This window comes from Schistocerca americana, unplaced genomic scaffold (genome assembly GCF_021461395.2).
Source record: "Schistocerca americana isolate TAMUIC-IGC-003095 unplaced genomic scaffold, iqSchAmer2.1 HiC_scaffold_1276, whole genome shotgun sequence".
Taxonomy (NCBI): domain Eukaryota; kingdom Metazoa; phylum Arthropoda; class Insecta; order Orthoptera; family Acrididae; genus Schistocerca; species Schistocerca americana.
Window position 1 is genome coordinate 10,001 of NW_025725347.1, and position 5,000 is coordinate 15,000.

Here is a 5,000-nt window from a genome sequence, read left to right on the forward strand (position 1 = left end):
TTAACCTAACCTATGTCGTACCTTAACCTAACCTATGTCGTACCTTAACCTAACCTATGTCGTACCTTAACCTAACCTATGTCGTACCTTAACCTAACCTATGTCGTACCTTAACCTAACCTATGTCGTACCTTAACCTAACCTATGTCGTACCTTAACCTAACCTATGTCGTACCTTAACCTAACCTATGTCGTACCTTAACCTAACCTATGTCGTACCTTAACCTAACCTATGTCGTACCTTAACCTAACCTATGTCGTACCTTAACCTAACCTATGTCGTACCTTAACCTAACCTATGTCGTACCTTAACCTAACCTATGTCGTACCTTAACCTAACCTATGTCGTACCTTAACCTAACCTATGTCGTACCTTAACCTAACCTATGTCGTACCTTAACCTAACCTATGTCGTACCTTAACCTAACCTATGTCGTACCTTAACCTAACCTATGTCGTACCTTAACCTAACCTATGTCGTACCTTAACCTAACCTATGTCGTACCTTAACCTAACCTATGTCGTACCTTAACCTAACCTATGTCGTACCTTAACCTAACCTATGTCGTACCTTAACCTAACCTATGTCGTACCTTAACCTAACCTATGTCGTACCTTAACCTAACCTATGTCGTACCTTAACCTAACCTATGTCGTACCTTAACCTAACCTATGTCGTACCTTAACCTAACCTATGTCGTACCTTAACCTAACCTATGTCGTACCTTAACCTAACCTATGTCGTACCTTAACCTAACCTATGTCGTACCTTAACCTAACCTATGTCGTACCTTAACCTAACCTATGTCGTACCTTAACCTAACCTATGTCGTACCTTAACCTAACCTGTATTGCGCCTTAACCTAACCTGTATTGCGCCTTAACCTAACCTGTATTGCGCCTTAACGTAACCTGTATTGCGCCTTAACGTAACCTGTATTGCGCCTTAACGTAACCTGTATTGCGCCTTAACGTAACCTGTATTGCGCCTTAACGTAACCTGTATTGCGCCTTAACGTAACCTGTATTGCGCCTTAACGTAACCTGTATTGCGCCTTAACGTAACCTGTATTGCGCCTTAACGTAACCTGTATTGCGCCTTAACGTAACCTGTATTGCGCCTTAACGTAACCTGTATTGCGCCTTAACGTAACCTGTATTGCGCCTTAACGTAACCTGTATTGCGCCTTAACGTAACCTGTATTGCGCCTTAACGTAACCTGTATTGCGCCTTAACGTAACCTGTATTGCGCCTTAACGTAACCTGTATTGCGCCTTAACGTAACCTGTATTGCGCCTTAACGTAACCTGTATTGCGCCTTAACGTAACCTGTATTGCGCCTTAACGTAACCTGTATTGCGCCTTAACGTAACCTGTATTGCGCCTTAACGTAACCTGTATTGCGCCTTAACGTAACCTGTATTGCGCCTTAACGTAACCTGTATTGCGCCTTAACGTAACCTGCATTGCGCCTTAACGTAACCTGCATTGCGCCTTAACGTAACCTGTATTGCGCCTTAACGTAACCTGCATTGCGCCTTAACGTAACCTGCATTGCGCCTTAACGTAACCTGTATTGCGCCTTAACGTAACCTGTATTGCGCCTTAACGTAACCTGTATTGCGCCTTAACGTAACCTGTATTGCGCCTTAACGTAACCTGTATTGCGCCTTAACGTAACCTGTATTGCGCCTTAACGTAACCTGTATTGCGCCTTAACGTAACCTGTATTGCGCCTTAACGTAACCGATATTGCGCCTTAACGTAACCTATATTGCGCCGTAACGTAACCTATATTGCGCCGTAACGTAACCCACATTGCCCCTTAACGTAACCTATATTGCGCCGTAACGTAACCTATATTGCGCCGTAACGTAACCCACATTGCCCCTTAACGTAACCCACATTGCCCCTTAACGTAACCCACATTGCCCCTTAACGTAACCCAACACACGTTGGGCCTTAACCCAACACACGTTGGGCCTTAACCCAACACACGTTGGGCCGTAACCCAACACACGTTGGGCCTTAACCCAACACACGTTGGGCCTTAACCCAACACACGTTGGGCCTTAACCCAACACACGTTGGGCCTTAACCTGCTCTGTAATTGTCATACGACGCGTTAAATTAGTGTAGTGTTGCCTAACTGCAACCCCCGCAATATAGTTTGCTACTCGCACTGCCCGGTCCCCAGTGTATCGCTTCATGTTAAACACCTTGCAGCTATACACTGTAATGTGGATGGCAGCAGGACGTACATGCTCAATGCCCTTTGCAGTTGTTCATTGGCATTTGCAGTTGTTCATTGGCATTCGCATGGCGAAGCACTTAGCCTACGCTGTGGTACGGCCTGTGTCAACTGTCCGCTGATGTTGTACGTCCAAATCACACACTGTACTGCACATTGGTCCTCATGTACTGAATGATACATCGTGGTACATGTGACCGTACAACGACTGCGCCAACAACGGCGAACCATGCGGTCCAAATGTTGTGCACTCAGCTACGTGTCGTCTCCCTATAAGAGCTGGATTGCAGTGTGGTATGCCCTGGATGGCGATCAGCATGAGCCGTCTGTTGATGTAGTGGCGCGTGTTGTCAGACGTAGTCGTCTCTTCTCACACACCGTGATAGCACGGTGCACTGCGTTCCACATCTGCGACATGCGACAGAGGCCGGTTGACAGTCGTTCGCGCAATGGACATCGCATACGTACGGGGGCCACCTTCCACGTGTTCGCTAAGCGTGGACATGTTGTTGCGTGTATGTGGGCAGACAGTGTGTCGTGACACCTGACACAGGCATGCAACAATCGTTGAATTTGCAAATGGCGATGGACGCCTACGTTTGCTGGTGACGTTACGCAAATGAACAACTGGTAAACCGTTGTGGTGCGGTTGTTCTCGCTAGGGGTGAATCAGTGATGGCGACGATCGGTTGAGCTACCAACCGGTTGTTGCAGCGATACCCACCATGCCCACGAACGTGAATGGCATGTGGGTGTGAAGCGATACGCGGCGGTGGCTGGGTGGGACCGTCCCCGGCCGGTGAGGGGGGGCCTCCCGGCGTGTTGGCCGTGCGGTGCGTGGGCGCACGCGCTACAGCCGGCTGGTGGGGGCGGCCAGTGGCAGGCGCGCCGGCCGACGGAGGCGGCAGGCGGCGCAGCTGCGCGCCGGCGCACCCTGCACGCGGCGCCGTGCGGCCAAAGTAGGTCCTCGCGGGCCCGGTGCGAAGCGCGGTGGACATCTGCAGTGTGCTGGTCCGATTGAGGACTGTGTGCGCTGAGGATGCGCCGCCGCCCGGCGCTCGGCGCCGCGACGCCGTCTGCTGCTCGGTCGCCTCTGCGGTTCTCGCAGGTGGTTTGTATCGCAGCTGTGCGGACGTGTTGGCGCGTGCGCTGTGCTGGGAGAGTTCGCTTCGGCACCCAAGTGGGGCTTTTGTCCTTCTGTGGCGCTGGCGTTGGAGCTGCCGGTCACCGTAGGTGGCGCGTGTTGTCTCCCGCCGGCAATGCCACGACAGCACGCTCCCGGGCCTCTGTCGGCAGCGGCAAGCTCAGTTGGGAGCACGGGTGGTCGCACCTAAAGCGTCTACTCGCCAAACTCCGGGCGATTGCGCCTCTCTCGAACCCGACCAAGTACTTAGGACGGCGCTGCGCGCCGCCGGGACCTGAGAGGGTTTCGAGGTGTATGGTGCAGGGGAGCTCAGCCTCCTCCTGTTTGCAGAATAATTGAGCGGACGCTTGCGTGTTCGCGCGGGCCCCCGGGACACACTCCCGGGCGGCCGGCTGCTCAGCTCTAGTTGACGCAGCTCCCTGGTTGATCCTGCCAGTAGTCATATGCTTGTCTCAAAGATTAAGCCATGCATGTCTCAGTACAAGCCGCATTAAGGTGAAACCGCGAATGGCTCATTAAATCAGTTATGGTTCCTTAGATCGTACCCACGTTACTTGGATAACTGTGGTAATTCTAGAGCTAATACATGCAAACAGAGTCCCGACCAGAGATGGAAGGGACGCTTTTATTAGATCAAAACCAATCGGTCGGCTCGTCCGGTCCGTTTGCCTTGGTGACTCTGAATAACTTTGGGCTGATCGCACGGTCCTCGTACCGGCGACGCATCTTTCAAATGTCTGCCTTATCAACTGTCGATGGTAGGTTCTGCGCCTACCATGGTTGTAACGGGTAACGGGGAATCAGGGTTCGATTCCGGAGAGGGAGCCTGAGAAACGGCTACCACATCCAAGGAAGGCAGCAGGCGCGCAAATTACCCACTCCCGGCACGGGGAGGTAGTGACGAAAAATAACGATACGGGACTCATCCGAGGCCCCGTAATCGGAATGAGTACACTTTAAATCCTTTAACGAGTATCTATTGGAGGGCAAGTCTGGTGCCAGCAGCCGCGGTAATTCCAGCTCCAATAGCGTATATTAAAGTTGTTGCGGTTAAAAAGCTCGTAGTTGGATTTGTGTCCCACGCTGTTGGTTCACCGCCCGTCGGTGTTTAACTGGCATGTATCGTGGGACGTCCTGCCGGTGGGGCGAGCTGAAGGCGTGCGACGCGCCTCGTGCGTGCTCGTGCGTCCCGAGGCGGACCCCGTTGCAATCCTACCAGGGTGCTCTTGAGTGAGTGTCTCGGTGGGCCGGCACGTTTACTTTGAACAAATTAGAGTGCTTAAAGCAGGCAAGCCCGCCTGAATACTGTGTGCATGGAATAATGGAATAGGACCTCGGTTCTATTTTGTTGGTTTTCGGAACCCGAGGTAATGATTAATAGGGACAGGCGGGGGCATTCGTATTGCGACGTTAGAGGTGAAATTCTTGGATCGTCGCAAGACGAACAGAAGCGAAAGCATTTGCCAAGTATGTTTTCATTAATCAAGAACGAAAGTTAGAGGTTCGAAGGCGATCAGATACCGCCCTAGTTCTAACCATAAACGATGCCAGCCAGCGATCCGCCGCAGTTCCTCCGATGACTCGGCGGGCAGCCTCCGGGAAAC

At 51.7% G+C, this 5,000-nt stretch overlaps 1 non-coding gene across 1 annotated transcript in view; it reads left to right on the forward strand.

Annotated features, from left to right (window-relative positions):
- Window positions 1-3,812: 3,812 nt before the first annotated feature.
- Window positions 3,813-5,000, forward strand: part of LOC124564159 — a 1,910-nt gene continuing 722 nt past the window's right edge. The window contains exon 1 of the ribosomal RNA XR_006970462.1: window positions 3,813-5,000. This exon is cut by the window's right edge and continues 722 nt beyond it. This is a non-coding gene — a ribosomal RNA (small subunit ribosomal RNA).